Source organism: Tamandua tetradactyla, chromosome X, assembly GCF_023851605.1.
Source record: "Tamandua tetradactyla isolate mTamTet1 chromosome X, mTamTet1.pri, whole genome shotgun sequence".
NCBI classification, from domain to species: domain Eukaryota; kingdom Metazoa; phylum Chordata; class Mammalia; order Pilosa; family Myrmecophagidae; genus Tamandua; species Tamandua tetradactyla.
In genome coordinates this window covers 3406911-3426399 of record NC_135353.1, presented here as the reverse complement: position 1 = coordinate 3426399, position 19489 = coordinate 3406911, and the positions used below count along the sequence as shown (strand labels likewise).

At 36.9% G+C, this 19489-nt stretch overlaps 1 protein-coding gene and 1 non-coding gene across 5 annotated transcripts in view; one reads left to right on the top strand and one right to left on the bottom strand.

Annotated features, from left to right (window-relative positions):
* Window positions 1–19489, bottom strand: part of PASD1 (PAS domain containing repressor 1) — a 140514-nt gene that overhangs the window by 79913 nt on the left and 41112 nt on the right. The window lies entirely within an intron of this gene.
* Window positions 13806–13908, top strand: LOC143672327 (U6 spliceosomal RNA). The gene has a single exon (XR_013169786.1). It is a non-coding gene; the product is annotated as a U6 spliceosomal RNA (small nuclear RNA).

The following is a 19489-nucleotide window of genomic DNA, read 5'->3' as shown; positions in this document are numbered from 1 at the left end:
AGGAACTTCCTTAGCCTGAAAAGGGTATCAACCAAAAACATACAACAACCATTGTACTTAAATGATGGAACATTAAAGGAATTTAGATTTCGGAAAAGCAAGGGTGGCTGCTAAAACAACCTTAATATAGAATACTAAAGGTACTAGTCAATACAGTAATACAAGAAAAATACACAAATAAAATAAATATTAGAAAGGAAGAAATGAAACTTCTTATTCATGAACAATATGATTACCTACATAGAAAATCGAAGAGATTCTGCAAATCATTAAAAATAAAATAGTTCAACAAGGTTATTATATACCAAGATTAGTATTTTAAAGTAATTTTTGCCTATACACCAGCAACCAAAATTAGAAAATATTTATTTAAAGATATAATAGCAATAAAAATGTATAGAGACTGCTGCTTATGGCCATGGAATAATTGTCATGAGCAACCAGGAAACTGGACAAACTATGGGAAATACCTGTTTTCAGACAATGGGCAGCAAGCAGTGCATGACTTTGATCCCTCCGTTAAGAGTAACAGCTGAGATGAGGCCTACAATAATCCCAGTTTTCTAGCTGAAGGCACTTTAAATAACCTTGGTGGTCCAGGAAACGGAATCTCAAACATAGCACAACAGTCTCCCTAAGTTCAAGAAACAGAGATAAGAGTTCAGGGAGGCCAAAATGGCTGGAATTTGCAGAGCAGAGCACTAGAAAAAAGGGAATTATGGCAAAGAAAGAGTTCCAGAAATCTACATGAGGGTTCTCTTCCGACTCTGACTGCATACACAAGCTATGAATTCTAAATTATCAGCTACACCTCACATATGGCTGGAAGACATCTGAATTCCAGTCAGCCAGAGTGGAACAAAAAGGTTGAGAAAATGAACAAAGCCTCGGTGTGGGATAATATAGACAATGCAAAATATATGTAACTAGATTCCCAGAAACAATATTTGAATATATAGTGGCTGAAATTTTTCCATACTGGATGAAAAATACCCACATATCCAAGAAGTTCAAAGCCTAAGAAAATAAACACAAAGTAAAACACCCTAAGGCACATCATAAGCAAATTGCTAAAAAACAATTATAAAGAGAAAATCTTAAGAGAAAATGGAAAAGAAGGCACATTAAATACAGAGGAAAAAGATACGAATGTCCTCTAAGTTCTTAACAATGGGATAAATTTAAAGTGCTGGGAGTAGAATCAGCCTAGAGTTCTATATCCAGCAAAACATACCCTTTAAAGAAACTGGAAGTAAAATAAAGGCATTTTCAAATGAACAAAATCGGAAAGAATTCATGGCTGGAATACCTACAGTACTAGAAATGCCAAAGAAAAACAACGTCAAACTTAAACTCAGATTTACACAAACAAATGAAAAGCACTGGAGATACACATGTGGGTATATAAAAGGATTTTTTCCATTTTTAATGTCTTTTTAATATAGTTGACTTAAATGTAAAGTACTATAAGGTTTATAACATATGCAGAAGTAAAACCCAGACAGTAATAGCAGAAAGGATAGAAGGGTAAAAAATGAAAATCTACTGCTTCTTACATTTTACATGAAGTAGCATAATACTAATTCATGGAAGACTGTAATAAAGTAAAGAAGCATACCATAAACTGTCTGTTGGGGAACTGAATCATGTTCCCCACAGAAAGCACGCTCGGGTCCCAACAGCTGGTCCTGTGCGTGTGAACCCATTTGTAAACAAAATCTTTAAAGATATTATTAAGTGTGCCCAAATTGAAAGACGGTGGGCTTTAATCCAAAACAGATGAAGTCCTTATAAGCAGAGTGAGTCAGGGAGAAAAAGAAGCCATGGGGAGGAGCCAGAAGCTAGAAGTCAAGGGAACTCAGAAGATGAAGAAGACACCACCATATGCAGTGCCGTATCAGCGGTTTATGTTGTTGTTGTATATAACTTCGTAAGTTCATTAAAAGATTCCCGCGCAAAGCAAAAAGCCAGAAATAGTCACAATAACTTTGAAACTTATAAAACAATTTAAAAAGATGTCCCCTACTAGATAGCAAGGTCTATTATAAAATTATAGTATTTAGGATAATGGATAATGGTGAAGAACGATGAGCAGATATGATTCAGGAACAGATCCATGCATGAAGGGAAATACGATTTATGACAAAAAAAGGCATTGTAATTTTAATGTTTCTATCATGCAGTCATTTAATACATTCTTATCTGTGTTTGGGAGAAAACACCCCCAATTTGTCTGCAAGCTTCAACAGCCCCTAGCTCTATGCGGGGCACTCAAAACACACTTCTATATCTGACCATGCTCCTTTAGAGTGCCCAGGTAGGCACAAACACCTAACTGCTCGTGCACTTTGTGTCTTTTCCACTCAGTAATCCACTCTAAAATGGCGACTCAGACAGAAATTTGTACTAGTTGAAGAACATACACAGACTGGAAAAGAGTAAGATTAAAAGCTCTCAGACCAAGAGTAGCCAGCCCTCTTATGTATAGTAATAATTAATTTGTACAAAAAGCACAGTTCTTTTCTGAGTGCCTTTTTAAGAAAATCAATGGGAAATAATCTAAAATCTCATTAAATTTTATTACTGAAGTATATAAAGGTTAAAAGGGTCATGACTGGAAAGATTTCTTTTGTCTGGGAGGTGGGAGTTGTTCCTATTCACTCCAGCCTTTTTAATTTTTTGGAATAATATATGTATTTTTTTAGTTCACCAGAAAACACAGTGAATAGACGGGTTATTGGAGTACAATATGAATTGATTTCTACACTTAATCATTGGCTCTCTGTAGTTGAGAATCACTCATGCAGACACTCTCTACGGTGACAATTGAGACGACATGGGTTATCAGTGTTCAGTTGGGATAAGGTCTGTAGTTAAAGAAATTCTCACTCTTAATCCCTCAGTCTCAAAACTTCTAGTACCCAAGTAAGTTATCAGACTGTCAGCTCAGGCTCCAGGACTCCAAGGTTCTCAGGAGACAAGTGACCTGCTCATCAAATTTGTGCCTCTGGTCCTGAAACATTTTTTTGAACTTTTTTTTTTATTGTATAGTATAACATACATATAAAGCAAAGAAATTTAAAAAAGCAACAGTTTTCAAAACACTCTTCAACAAGTGGAGTTGATCCTCATCCTGAGACATCTTGCTGGGGCCATACTGGGGGCACACAATATGTGCTGTTATCTCTTCATACAAATATTTCAGTACTAAATGAAACTAAAGATTTGACTCTGAATTAGAATGAGTGGAACATATCCTGAGAACTATTCCAGGACTCAGTTAGTATAAAGCTAGGTCCAAGATGGGTAGAGACCATTCCTGGACCACTTTAAGGATTCTTAACTGTTAGGACATCCGGCAGCTGTGGGTGGGTGAAAATAAGCTGAGGAGCAAAAGGGCAGCAAGATCCTGAGTTTCTCTGGATGCAAGCCTAGGGGAGTTGTAAACAGTCTCATAATAAAGACTATAATGTTGTAATTTAAGGAATTTATTTATGTACCTCAGGGTTAAGAACCTTTCCAACAAATTCAGATAAATATTCAGACTAATTCATTTTCCTGTTTTGTTTTAGGATTTATCAAGTTGCATATTAATGAAGTGCTATGTGAAATGGCTACAAGTGTTGCATTCTTCAACTGAAACAAAGTCACATCTCTTAAGGAATAGCCTCCACCTCCCCTCCCTACACCACCCACCCACCCATCCCCTAGATTACATTTCTTATTTCATGGAAAATCTCAGCATTTGTGACATTCTTGAAGGAATTTTTTTCTGCATTTTGTTTTAATCAATGCAGAGGCCACTGAAAAGCATGTGAGTGAAGAATATATTATACATTATAAAAAAGTACTTTTTAGGTGACAAAAGTAGGTTACAATATTATATATGCCACATTTTTAGCATCGCTTATATGGTCGGTCTAGTAGTGGACTCCTTCAGATTTTGTTAATCTGGGGATCTCATAATCTCTCCTTCATCTTTTTTTTTTTTTTTTTTTTTTTGCATGGGCAGGCACCAGGCATCGAACCCAGGTCTCCGATATGGCAGGTGAAAACTCTGCCTGCTTAGCCACTGTGGTCCACCCTCTCCTTCATTTTTGAAAGACAGTTTTGTCCAATAAAGAACCCTTGGTTGGCAGTATTTTGCCTTTAGCACTATAAATATATCATCCCACTACTTTCTTTCCTCTTGGTTTCCAATGAGAAACAGGCACTTAATCTTTTTTAGTCTCCCTTGGACATGTCATTGCTTCTCTTAGCTTTCAGAGTTCTCTCTTTAACTTTGGAATTCAACAGTTGATTATAGTATGGTGCACAGTGGATCTATTTGGGTTTATCCTGTTTGGAGGTCACTGAATACCTTAGATGTGTATACTCCTGGCTTTCATTAAATTTGGGAAGTATAGAAAAAGAAAAAAAATTGGGGAAGTGTTAAGCCATTATTTCTCTGAGTATTTCCTTTAGTCTCCTTCTTTCTTCTCCCAAAATGTGCATATTGGTATGCCTCATGGTGTCCCACAGGTTCCCCAGACTCTGTTCACTTTTCTTCATTCTTTCTTCTTTCTATTCCTCAGACTGGATGATTTCAATTGTGCTGCCTTCAAGTTCACTGATTCTCTCTTCTGCCAGCTCCCACCTGATGTTGAAACCCTCTAGGGAACTTTAATTCCTGTTATTGTAGTATCCACATTGACTTGGTTCTTTTTTAGTAATTTCCTTCTCTATATTGATATTCTTTTTGTGTTCATCAATCATTTTCCTGATTTTTATTTCATTCTTTCTCCATGTTTTCTTTCACAAATTTGAGCATAGTTAAGACCATCTTTTAAAAGTCTTTGTCTGGAATGTCCCAGGTCTGAGTCTTCTCATAGATTGTTTACAATGCTTTACTCTTCTCCTTTGCTTTACCCATTGCTAATTATTTCTCTTATGTTTTGTAACCATTTGTTAATAACTGGGTATTCTGATACTTTCAGTGTGCTGTAAATGGAAATTAGACTCTGAGACATCTGCTCTTTAACCTTGTGACCACCTGGTGTCATGACAGAGCTTTCTGCAAATGCAAGTTGCTAACATTAAAAATAAAAAAGGAAAAAGAAGACACCTTTTCTGGTCTTTGTAGATTGACCAGTGGGAGTGCTCTCCTTGCTTAGCCATACAATGAGTTTAAAGAATAGCTCCAGGCCAAAGCATAGAGGCATGCTGGATCTTTTCTTCTTAGTCATACACCTGTGGTCCTAAGAACTATCTACATGGTTCCAAATGCCCCCTCTTCCCTAGGAAACAGATATTTCTACCAGTTCTTGCTAGCTGTTCAAAGCTTCTGGGGGTGAGGGCAGTGCAGAGCCCTGAAGCATCTCTGTCATTTTGATCTGCGAAGACCTATAACATTCTGTTTGAGCATTATCTCCTCCATAATATGTAAGTATCAATCCCAATTAAAATAAGTAAACCCTATTATTTGCTCCAATATGATACAATTTTGCAACTCTCAAACAAACTGCTAGCTGGGCCTTCAACTTAGGCTTTCTTGTTAATCATGTATATTCCATCCACATTGTATAATGACATGTCCAAAACTGAAGTTTCAATGTGGCATCAACTGAGGTACATATTTCAAAGTAAAATGAGAATAATTTGGATTTGTTTTTAAGACAGTAGTAGGATTGAACTCTGATTTTATTCATTCTCACCCAGATAAAAGGCTATACTTCCTATTTTTTTATGCTTTACCAATAAGCATGGAGAATTTATTACTTTAAAGAGGCAAGTAGTGATTCAACCTGTGAAATTTATTAGAATTATAAACTGGTTGCTAACAGGCAGACTCAACTAAAAGTGTGATAGCAAGATCCTGAAATCATTGAAAGGTAAAATGGTAAAAATGTACCCAAATAATTGTGACAGAAACAGTGTCATGGTTAGATGACAATTCATGTAGAGGAAACTCGAAATTCACAAACAAGAAAATTATTTTGATAAAGAGGGTTTCAGTTTGCATCATTCTCAAGATAGTTCTGATGCATGAACGGATGAAGTAATGACCAATGAATAAACACAAACACAGCAAGAGCCAACTGGCTAGGGACAGATCCTGTAAGGACAAGACTTGCCTAAACACAGTGTTCCAACAGTTGGACTGGATTTCCATCTAGGACTTGTAAGTCTCCTTCCCACCTCTGTCCTACCTCTAGTGCTTTTTTCACCTTACATGCCAGGCAAGACTTTACTGAAGATCATGAAAGGCCTAAAAGAATGGAAAGATATCCCATGTTCATGTATGGGACAGAAGATTAATTATATTAAAGATATCATATTTGATTAGCACTTATTCCAAAAGCAGGTTTACAAAAGTTCCTCTATAAGTTTATAGAGAAAATTTTAAGACTGTAATTTAAAGGCCATACAAAGGAAGACCAGGATAAATGGAGCTTCACTATGTTCATGCATGGGTTGAGTTAACACGGTGAAACTGTCAGCTCTCCACAAAATAATCAACAAATTCAATGCAATTCTAATTAAAAAACATAATTTTTTTCTTGGAGCTTGGCAAGCCAATTCCAAACATATATGGTAAAATAAAGGTCTATCAATGACTATTAAAAGAAGAGCAAATAATGGGTATTCTATCTAGCAGATATAAAGACACACTAAAGTCATAATAATAAGATTTAAAAATCATGTATTAATGAAGGATAGAAAAGTAAAGCAATGATACAAAACAGAGAGCCAAGAAATAGATCCATGCATATATGGGCACTTGATAGAGTTGGGAAATGATATATCATTTAACATAATGCAGCTGGAAAACTGATTCACATTACGGAGAAAAATAGATTGATCGTGATCTCATACCAGATGATATATCAGTTCCATGTAGATGAAAACTCTAAATATGTAATATAATATAATATTATATAATAATTATAAATGTACTAAAATAAATATTTTATATGTATTAATATTAAATATAAATATAATTCAAAACTCTGATTGTGTAATGCTCATAGAGAAATTCAGGAGAATATCTTTGTTATCTTGAGGGCTAAGAAAGGGCTTCTTAAGCAAAATTTTCAAAACACAAACCTTACAAGAAAATCTTGGTGGATTTATCATAAAAATAAAGATTTATGGTCAATGAAATTAGTAAATCAGTGACGCAATGAGAAAATATATTTGCAACATATAAAATCGGCAAGGGATTAACATCTAAAACCCAAGTATCTCCTACAAGAGAAACATACACTCAAGAAACAAATCTCAAACCAACAGAAAACAGGCAAAAGTTAGAAATAGGCAATTCACAGAAAGACGACTCCAAATATCTAGCTAGTAAAAAAAAAGTTCAAACTCAATAGTGCTCAGAGAAATGCAAATTAAAACAAGAAGATACTATTTTATACTAATCGAAATAGCAAAAATTACAGAGGTGGATAACAACAAGTTTTATTGACGATATAGGTAAAAAGAATCTTTGTGTCATGTTGGTGGATGTGCAAATTTGAGAATCTATTCTACAAAGCCACCTGGTAGTGCTTAGTGAAAATTAGTATGAGTATACCACGATCCAGCAATCCCAATCCTAGGAATATATCCCAGAGAAATTCTTGCTAAAATTCTAAAGGCGATACATGTGAGGATGTTCATTGCATATAACGGTGAGTTAGGGACATATTTGTGCCCCTCACGACAGCAGATAACAAGTTAAATATGATAGGTGCACAATAGAATAAATTCTCTGCAGCAGTTAAAAGAAATAATTTAGATGCACATAGAACAACACAAATAGATTTTCAAACACAGTGTTGAGTAAAAGCTAAGACACTTTCAAGATCTATAACACAGTAACATTTATGCAGGTTAAAAACACATATGTATATTTAAAATCATATTATAAATTCCACAGGGAGACATACATATACAAGGACAATCCAACACTTAAGAGCAACAGCCTCTGCTAGGGAAGGGAGAATAATGGAACATGAGATCAGAGATGTAGGAAAAGAAAGAAAGAGACCTAGGGAGGAAGGAAGAGAGGAGAGAGGAAGGGACAGTAGAAGCAAGGAGAAGGGGAAGGGAAGGGGAGGGGAAGGAAGGGACAAGGAGTGGAGGGGGGAAAAGAAGGGAAAAAATAACACAGAGGGAAAAGGGAAAGGGAGGGGAGAGAAAAGGATGTACAGGGGAAAGAGGAAAGGAAAAGGAAAATAAATGCACAACATGAAAGCAGTTAAAATGGTTGTCCTACGTTGTGTATAAGTTATTACAATAAAATTTTTTTTAAAAAAGTACACAGGCTTACAAGGACCAATGATGATAAGAGTATGAGCAATTCAGTTCACTTCACCTTAAATCCAAAGGGCATGGGTCGGTGACATAAATCTTAAAGTTGGTGAAAAGAGAAAGGGTAGTATAAGTATCAGAAAAAGAGAAATAGAAAGACAGGAGGTTCCGGACATAACTGGGAAAAGTTAAGTTGAAGGGGTGGGCAAAGAAAGGGAAGCTAATGGAGGAAATTAAGAAGGTGTAATAGAGAGGTAGAGGGTGACCCAGGAGAAGACAACATTCCAGAAGGAGATCAGTGTCAAATGGTACTGAGAAGTCAAATGAGAATAAAACTAAAATGCAGCCACTGATTTTGACCAACCCTGCTTTGCCCAGTATCTCCTACTCTTCGTTGCTCTTTTTCTGATACTTTCAATATTCCTGTCCTGTTCTAGTAGGCTGGTTGGGGCAGGAGCCAGAATGTAATGGCTAGAAGTCAAAAACAAGAGCATGAATACAGGTAATTCTCTGAAGAAATGTGATTGCTAAAATTGAAGAGAGAGAAAACTATAGCTAAATAGCCAACGGACTTCTCCTTTTGATAAGAAGAATTGTATATCTTACATGTGATTGATTCCTCTCTCTCCCACCTCACTGCCTACCATAGGGTATGGCACGTGGTAATTGCTCAGCAAATGGTAAATGTGGAATGAATGAAAGACTTTTTCAAAGTCCAGAAGCTTTTTTTAAATCTATAAATTTAAAACTTTTTGTAACGTTTAAATGGGAAGAAAAGAGAAGAGATTAGAGGTGAGGAATTCTTCCTCAAGTAAGCATGTATATAAGCTGTAATGAAATCTAGTAAGACTGTACTGACATGGGAAAAAGAGGGATGACTGACTGAGCAAGTTCTGGGGCTGGAATCTGCCACATAAGGGAAGGCTCAGCCTGATTTACAGAGAAGCACCTCAGCTCAAAGAGGAAGAATAAACAGGTGTTATGCATCAAAATTATGTGTAAATGGAGAGGCAGAAATTTGAGGCATCTACTCTGGATAGCATCTGTGCTCAAGGTAGTTTTCTTGACCTTGAAGAGGGGGCAAAGGTTGAGTGTAGGAGGCCTGAGGGGATTAAGGTGTGTAACCATCATGGATGAGTAACCATCTTATGAACTATAATTTTTGGAGAAAATTTTGATTGAAAATAAATTGGAAAATTCTCCTGACTTGGTTGATATATTTTATGCTATACACATTTAACATTACTGTCTGCATTAGAGTTGTAAATATTTCATTCTTTCTTACTGATTAAATGCCTTTAATAACCCTACATGAGTAAGAGAAGATGCTTTCATTAAATTGATGAAACATGCCATCAATGCATTTCCCCTTATAAACTTAAAAAAAAATCCCTGGAACTTTATTGAGATTCGAAAGACCAATTTCCTCTACTTGAGTGTTGTTTATGAAAAAAAAGTATGTGCATCTCTTTCTATATAAATATATAAAGAAAGAGTTGATCCCTGATCACACACAGCAAATTTTATAACTACAAATATACAGCATGATTATCTTCCATGTTGACATTTTAAACATGTTGAGATTTTTGCCCTAAAATAAACAAACATTATCATCAGAGTAATACCAAAGATGTATTACGAAGGTGTGAAATGACAGTTTTGGGTAAAGAAAGAGACAGTGTCAGGGAGGTGGGACCCAGTTGCGGTGATCTCACAGGCGTCACCTTTCCTCCAGCAGCACTCAGTAGCCCACAGGGAAGAATGGCGAAGGGGGGCAATCAGATAAGTCCTTGCTCAGAGTTTTCTTGGGCATCAAGAAAGACAAGAGGTACTGAGAATATTGGCCCAAAATGTTATCATAAGTGTTAGACCATAAGAAAAAGGATGGCTAAGAAAAGAAGTAGGGACAGGGCTGGGAGGGTGGGGAGATTCACTGAGAAAAAAAAGTAGAGCAGACAAGGGGCTGGAATAAATCTTAAGGTCAGTAAAAAGAGAAGAGGTAGTAAAAGTATCAGAAAAAGAGCAACGGAAGGACAGGAGGTTCTGCACATAACTGTGGAGAATTGTGTCGAAAATGTTCCTAGTTTCTGGTGAGGCCAAGTGCCATCATAAAAAAACTAATCTCTCTCAAGAGTGAGAGTGTAGAAAGGAAGTGCACATCTACCCTCATCCACACCTTGTGAGGCTCATCCACACCTGGTGAGGTTAACTATTTAGCCCTTTCTAACGAAGGCCTAACTGCCCTTTCTGTTGGGTCAACTGAATCCCATGCAGTCACTGGGAGGTCCAATCAGCTACTCAGTAGGGTTAGTCCTATTTCAGCAGTAACCAAAACTGTACCCCACTGCTCAGCCCAGCTACTCATACCAGTCCCGTCAGTCAGCTCAGCCAGACTGACAGAGAAGGGATCCCCTGTGGCCTCCACAGGGCAGTAATGGCCAGAAAGTGTTTGGCTCATGTAAACATCATTTAAAGTGTTTACATGGAATTTTAAAGAAAACCAGAGAGGGTCTGAAGAAAAGCAGAGTGTAGAGATGAATACATCTTTGGTATTACTCTGATGATAATGTCTGTTTATTTTAGGGCAAAAATCTCAACATGTTTAAAATGTCAACATGGAAGATAATCATGCTGCATATTTGTAGTTATAAAATTTGCTGTGTGTGATCAGGGATCAACTCTTTCTTTATATATTTATATAGAAAGAGATGCACATACTTTTTTTTCATAAACAACACTCAAGTAGAAGAAATTGGTCTTTGGAATCTCAATAAAGTTCCAGGGATTTTTTTTTTAAGTTTATAAGGGGAAATGCATTGATGGCACGTTTCATCAATTTAATGAAAGCATCTTCTCTTACTCATGTAAGGTTTATTAAAGGCATTTAATCAGTAAGAAAGAATGAAATATTTACAATTCTAATGCAGACAGTAATGTTAAATGTGTATGGCATAAAATATATCAACCAAGTCAGGAGAATTTTCCAATTTATTTTCAGTCAAAATTTTCTCCAAAAATTATAGTTCATAAGATGGTTACTCACCTATGTTAAGGGAACAAAATTTAGTTACCACATTTTATTTTATCCTTTGGAGAATTTTGTAATATGCATGCTTTGCTTACACCAAATAAACCAGGGATGGCCAGTGACAAAGTCATGGTTCAAAATAAAACCATAAACAAGACCGGGCTTCCTGGTTCTTTCCGGGTATCCCTAGTGGGTGGCGTTTCTTTCCTCTGACTCCAATTCTTTCAGTAAGCTCTCACTGCATGGGCATGCGCTGTGGCCCAAGTGAGGTACTGAGGATGGTGGGGAGAAGAAAACAATGATGGAAATGAGCCCTGTCCCACAGTAGAATGTATACACACCAACAAAAAAGGTGAAATACCTACTCTTTCCTAGCCCAAAGCTGAGGCTCATTCTGAACAAAGGTCTATATTTTATGGCCCCTCCTCAGGAAAGGGTCAGGTCAATTTTGTCCATTGTGGCATTGTCATCACTACTAACTGAGTCTAGCAGAAAAACAGGCAGAATAAATGTTTGGTGAATGAATAAATGAATAAAGAAACAATGAGTCCTACTGAACAAAAGGCTGATGAGCAGCCAAAGGTTGCAGAAAACCTTTAACCCAGCTAATCCCAGTCTTAAAAGACAAACAACAGCCTTCACCCCCCCGCCCCCTCCCCCAACACATGCAGAACTCAAAGCAGATCTCAAACCAAGATATAAAGTTGGGTCTAAAAATATATCTCTTTTTTTTTTAACTTTCTGCTTTGGGGGATTACGTATGCCATGTTCTCTTGGACTGAGACAATAGAAGCAAGATTATTCTGGCAGAATATGTCAGATTTCTATATGGTCCAATAACAACTTTTGCAGGCACTGAAACAGATTAACAGCCCATTAAATATTGGGAATTGAATCATGTCTCCCACAAAAGGCAAGTTCAGGTACCAACTCCTGGTCCTGTGGGTGTGAACTCATTTTACAAATGGACCTTTTGAAGATGTTATTATTAAGCTGTGACCAAACTGAATGGGAATGAGCATTAAACCAATATGGACAAAGTCCTTATAAGCATAAGAAATTGGACACAGAAAGAGAGGCCACGGGAGAAGCAAGAAGCTGGAAGTCAATGGAACCCAGAAAAGAAAGGAAATGTCACTGTGTGCACCACCATGTGACAAAACAGCCAAGGAGCCTCAAAGGTTTCCAGCCAGCAAAAAGATATTAATCCCTGGAAGAAGCAAGCCTTCTAGTGTTTGAAACCATGAGCCAAAAGATCCTGTTGTCAAACTTATCCATTGTATGGTATTTGTTTTAACAGCTAGGAAACTAAAACAGTTTCTAACCATAGTCTTATTCCAATTAATTCTCTGGAGCGTCTATGAAAACCTTCCATGCTCCTGCCAGTTTTGAAATTTCAACAATTCATTCAACCCCTGTATTTAGTGACTGTCTTATTACATTTTAACAGCACACAGGCTTTTGGAGAAGACTGGAAACCACATAAATCTTCTGATTCAAGGCAAGAGCACGATCAGAGCTGGACTAGAAGCTTCAAAGAGTATGCCATCTGAGATAAAGTGGATAATGGATTCAAAGGACCTCAACTGGCCGATGAGAAGGCATGCACATACAGACACAAAATCTGAGCAAGGGCACCAAGGTGGGGCATCTTGGTATGGTGGTATGGAACTCCGTCCTGACCAATTCCTAGAGTGTGAATTTAAATCCAGGCTATAACAGCCATCCTCTCTGGGCAATACTGCCTAAAAGTCACATGAGCTTGCAAATAACAGCCTTCATATCCATTCTAGCCCAGGAAACCTTTCTACTAGCCTACTGGGATGCAATCAGTATTCTACATCCTGTCTCCCAGACTTTATCTGGGTTGTACATGAAGCCCTTAAGGAATCATCTTTCTCTTTTATGGTCAAACTTAAGTGGCCCTTCAACAACCCTTTAGTCCAGAGTCCCAAGGTCATATAGGAATTCTGCTGATCAGCAGTAAAGAATTGATTTAATCATTTGGTTACCACTAAATTTTTATTAGCACTTTTATTATGTTCTATAGGATGCTTCCAGCAATAGTCATGTGATAAAGCAGCATAGTAAAACAGAGAGATCTTTATCCACTGAGATGTTATCTCCAAACAAAATTAGTACATACTACTTTTAAGACAGTCATCAAAGTAGCCTGTCTCCACCTTGAAGGAAATTACTAGAATCAGGCATTGGCCTTTGAGGTGAAACCATTTAAGAAGAAAAGACTAAAACTTGCTGCCAGTGTCTCATATACCAAGAATTTCAGTCAAGAACATTCAATAACACAACAGAAGCAAAGTTTGGACTATCTGTAAATAGAGTTGTAATAAATTTTACAAACATCAGATTTCTATGGAAAAATATGATTTGTCCTGTCCACTTATGGATCACATGTTTGTTAATTCCATTTGCTGAATACGCTAAACTCAGGGCAACCAAAAAGATTCTCCTCAGGCTCAAAAATGGTCAGGAGCATTGGCTTCAGCAGCACATATTCTAAAATTTGTATGATACAGAGTAGATTAACATGGAGCCTGTGGAAGGATGATATGCAAATTCGTGAAGCAATCCATATTTTTACTGTACATGTGGAAAGGTTAATTTTAGGTTGTCTATATGCAACCAGAATAGGACTTTTAAAAAACATTTAAAAATCACTCAAAAGTGAAAAAAAAACCTCATTCTAATGAAAAGTAAACATCATTAAGTACAAGACAAACAAAGCAAAAAGAGGGGAACCCCACCCCGATCAAGATGGTGGCATGAGATGCTTAAATAAAATGGTCCTAAATCTGTTCAAACTGCTAAAGGAAAACACAGACAAAGAGCGAAAGGAATTAGGCAAACAAAAGATGAACACAGAGAAAACAGCAATAAAGAGATGGAAATTAATGAAAGGAACAAAACAGAGCTAAGGACCACAATAAGAGAAGTTTAAAATTTTCTACAGGGGTTCAATATCATATTGGAGCTGGAAAAAAGAAAGAATCCATGAACTGGAAGATAACACAGTTGAAATCATCCAGAATAAGGAGCAGAGGGAAGAAAGTATGAAGAAAAGTGAGCATGGCCTGAGGAAACTGTGTGACACAATCAAATGTAGCAATATATGCACTGTGGGAGTCCCAGGAGGAGAGAGAGAAAAGGAACAAGAAAATATTCAAAGAAATAATGGCTGAACTTTTACCAAATTTAATGAAAGACAGGAATATACACATTCAAGATGTTCAACAAACTCCAAATAGGATAGACCCAAATAGATGCATATCATGACACATTATAATCAAACTGTAGAAAGCAAAAGTTGAAGAGAGAATGCTGAAAGCCACAACAGAAAATCAATATGTCATGTATAAGAGACACTAAATAATATTAAGTGCTAGTTTCTCATGGAAAACCATGGAGGCAAGAAGGTAGTGGCAAGACATATTTAAAGCGCTGAAAGCAGAAAATGGCCAACCAAGAATTCTTCGTATGGAAAAACTGTCTTTCAAAAATGAGGGCGACAACACTGCAGGTGAAATCATTGCTCATCCCCCTCTACATGGGACACAACAACCAGAGGCGAAAATCTCCTTGGAGGCATGGGAGATGATTCTCAGGGATGAGCCTGGCGATAACACTGTGGGATCAGCAATGCCATCCTGATCAAATGGAGAAAAGAAGTGTTACAAATAAGGTATCAGTGGCTGAGAGAGTTCAAAGAGAGTCGAGAGGCTGTTCTGGAGGTCACTCTTATGCAAGCTTCAGTTAGACATTGCTACCTATCAAAGCTTGCCAAACCCTAACCAAAACCATTCCTACCAATCCTAAAGAACACCTAGAGCATTGTATAAGATTCTACAAAGGTTCCATGCACTAGGGTAACTTTCCAGAAACCCATAACCTCCAACTGGGTCCCTAGACCAGATAAGTCCTGAAACCTAGAGGGCCCAGCTTCTCCAAAACATCAACTAGTTCCATCCTCCATCCCACATTATCGTTAAGAAAAAATTAGAATGGGCATAGCCCAAATACCCCTAAAGAGTGGGAGAAAAATCAAAGGTGATGGTGGAGTTATATACAGAAAGCAGGGTTTAACAAATGAGTATCATTGCTAAATCATTATATTGATATTTCTTTTAGTCTCCAGTATTTTAGAGCAGCCAGAAGTAAAAACCTAAAATTGTGGAATTGTAACCCATACCAAACTCTGAAATCTGTTCTACAACTAATTGTTACAATGTGCTTTGAAATGTATTGCCTTTTTGTATATATGTTCTTTTTCACAAAAAAGAAAAAAGTTAAAAAACATAAGGAAGAGATTAAGAGATTCCCAGATTAACAAAAGCTGAGAGAGTTCACCACTAGACAGGCCCTATAAGAAATGGTAAAGAGAGTTCTGGAGGTTGAAAGGAAAAGACAATAGATCAAAGCTACATGAAGAAATAAAGATCTCCTGCAGCGGTTACAACAGGGGTAAATGCAAATGCCAGTACTACTGTATTTTTGGTTTGTACAAACTCCACTTTTTAATTCCTAAGGAATCCAAAAATCAAATACATAAAATGTATTGAGAAATCAGTGGTTTTGGATGCATAATGTATAAACATGGAATTTATGATAAGAACTGTGTAAAGGTGGGGGTATGAAGGGGTATAAGAACATGGTTTGAATATGCTACTGAAGTTAAGTTGGTAGCAAAGCAAACAAAATTATTGTAGATTTAGGATATTAAATTTAAGTTCCATGGTAACTACAAAGAAAATATTGAATAATATGCAAGCTCAAAGTGATAGATATTAGAGTACAGGTTGCCAGGGGTGGGGGACAGGGGAATGGGGAGTTAATACATAACGGATGTTGGCTTTCTGTTTGGGGAGACGGGAGGGTGGTGAGGGTACTGGAATATGGTGAATGTGATTATTCAGAATCACATTCAGAATAATCACATTCGGAAAGCCCTCTGAATGGTATGCTTGGGAATGGTTGAGATAGGAAAATTTATGTTGTACCGATGTGCCTGCAGTTCAAAAATGAGAGAAAGAAGGAGTGAATAAAGAGACAATGACAATTAAATGCAAAACGTGATCCTGGATAAGATCTAGCAAGGAAAGAGAGAATGCTCAAAAGGACATTGCTGAGACCTATGAAAAAATCAGTATATAGACTGCAAAATTAACATCGATGTTAAATTTCTTGAACTTGATATCTGTGGTTAAGGTGGACACATAAGCAAGCATCCTCTTAGGAAATGTAGATGGCAGCAGTAAGTATTCAAGGAGCATGATGTATACAACCTACACTCAAGTGTTCAGAAAATGTATTGACAAGTATATAAGCAGAAGAAAAATAGATTGATAGATGGGTAGATAGACGAATTGACAGATTTATGGATAGAATGATACAGTAAATATGGAAAATGTTAAAATTGGTGGATCTGGATATCTGGGAGACACAAGGGTAGACTGCAGTTCTCTGTATTAGGCTGCCATTATTTTTAAACTTCCCTATAAGTTTGAAAGTATTTCAAAATAATAATGTTTAAAAGAAAAAGATAAACAAGAAACCTTTTTAAACTCTATTCCCTTTTTTGCCTTTGAAATTTCTACTTTTGTACGTATTAACAAATCAAAAAGAGTAATTTTTTTTTTGAAGAAAGAGATGACGTGTGTACTTTCCACAGTTCCTGGAAGAGGCTCAATAAACTATATATAGTGCCTTTTTGTTGTAATATAAAACCAGTTTTTAAAGCTTTTTGAATAAGAAAAATGTGAAACTGAAAATCTTTTATGCTGAATGCACATACTCTTATTAAACTGCCTCAGAATTAAATACATAAAATATAAAAAAAATAAAATAAAAAAGCAGGAAGAACTTGCCTAAGCTTATTCTGCAATAACACTACTCCTGGGGCCTAAGCAGTATAACAAGTATGTGACTAATAATGGTTAAATGAATAAACTCAAAGAATAAAAACTAGCTAATGAGTCAGAAGTATAGTCAAATAGCAAAAACTCTACATGGTGCAGTGGAAAGACAAGAGGACTTGGAATCATAAATGAACAACTGTCTGCCTTTGATTCCACTACTCACCTCTTTACGTCTTAGTTGTCTAATCTGTGAAGATTCTAATACAGAGAGACAAGGATCAAATTAAGTAATATTCCAAAATGCCTAGCACAGTACCTGTCACATTGTAGGTTTTTAATAAATGTTTGCTATTTCCCCTTCCTTTTTTACTAACAGAATTCAACTTTACCTTCCCTTGGTTGAAATATAAGAAGTTCTCCAGAATTAAATTTCTTCATTTATTGTCAATTAAGATATAAGGAGAGAATCACCCAGGTATATGACAAACCTCTCAAGTGGGGATGTCATCTCTCTATTCCTGCAAATGAAGGTTTCCAAGGTATCTTTCTTAACTCTCCCTTCTCTGCCCTCTTTTGTCACCATCCAATCAGCTCCTACGGCCTGCCTATGGATCCCACCTCTGCACTGTGGCTCACATCTCCCTACTCCTACCTATCCTTGATGCCAGTTCTCAAGCTGAGGTCTCTCAGCCTCAGTTACTACGGCCACCTCCTCCTTAATGGCCTTCACTCTTGCCCCTCTCCTGTCCATCCTCACCTACAGGGCAGCAGGATCTGCCTAAAACATCAACCTGATCTGTCCCTTCTCCTAAAGAATTCCCTGACTCCCTTGTTATCCTCAGACTCATGGAGAAGCACTGCTCAAAGGATTCAGTGGCAAGTAACTTACTTGGTTCTAGCTACATCTCTGTGAGGTAGACTCGAATGTTATCCTTTTCAGTTTATAGATTGAGGCACAGAAATGTAGGCCAAGATCACTTAGCTAATATGCTACATATTCGATTTAAATTCAAAGAGTCTAGTATCAGAGCTAAATACCACACTAGACTGCCTTCTATACCCATGTCACTGCTTCCAAGAAGTCTTCCCAGATTTCCCCTAAGTCTTCTTTTTGAAGATCCCTATACAAACTGCTTGTACCTCTAACAGTATTTATCATATTCTGTCCTGTGTGTATTTATCTTATTCTTCCACTAGAATGTAAGCTCTCTGAAGGCAGGGATTATATCTAATTCAACTTGTATACACAAAGTACTGGAAATTTTTTCAATCTAATTAAATGTGCAGAGGTACAAAAATTATACAGAAAATCAGTTTATGTTGCCTATTGTGAGAGTGTTTGGTACAAACTGTTTGACCTTGACAGCTTTCCCTTCTCTTTACAAAGTTCACAGTGACAGAATATAGTCCTATACATCCACACAGAAGAAGAGAGCAAATGGCAATTTAGAATGCCAAAAATTATGGGAATGTGGTCCCTGAAAGCCCCAGGACTTTGGGGGAGAAATGCTTTCAGAGAAATGCAGTCTATTCAATTTCCAAAGTAAGTTTAACATGAGGTTTACCAACTCCATCACGTATAAATACATTTCAAAGGGTTATAGGATGGTTTTATTTTGTAAAAACTTCCATGTTCCATGTAACATGGAAGTTTTTACAAGATATAAGGATTCCAAGTTTTCACATCCAGCGCCATTTCCAATACTATCTTTAATTGTACAGGGCTACTCCAACCCACACCCAGTGGAAGCAAAGAGAAGTCCAGCATTGCTATGATTTCCACTAAAATAACAAAGGCAACTCTGAAAGACTTCACTTTCTGAAAAAGCAGAATTGGTCTAAAGTCTCTGCTGCTCAAATGTGCACATTACCTTTGCTAACTGCAGTAGCTGAACAAGGATGAAATGCAAAAAATAAGCCCTATAGACATCTAGGTAACAAGATTTTTAAGATTGTGAGTAGAAGCCAGTCTGTAGTACTTATTGTTTTTTCATTATTTCCAAAGTACTTTCTCATAATAAACATAGAAATCAATCCTTACAGAAGTACCAATTCCTGAGATGGAGGAAAGGGGCTCAAATAACGGAAGATCCATGGGTACAAAACTGTTTTTCTTTTGGATGGCCTGGCTGATGCCATCTTCCCCTGACTTATTCTTCCGTCTCTATTACCAAGGCTAGCCTTTCCTTCCCAATGAGAGTGCTCTACTGTTGGGCTTGGAAGAGGAGTCCAAAACTACTGCTCATGTTCCATAAATTTCTAGTTATGCCACTGTACATTAACCTTGATTTTCTATTAATACATTAAA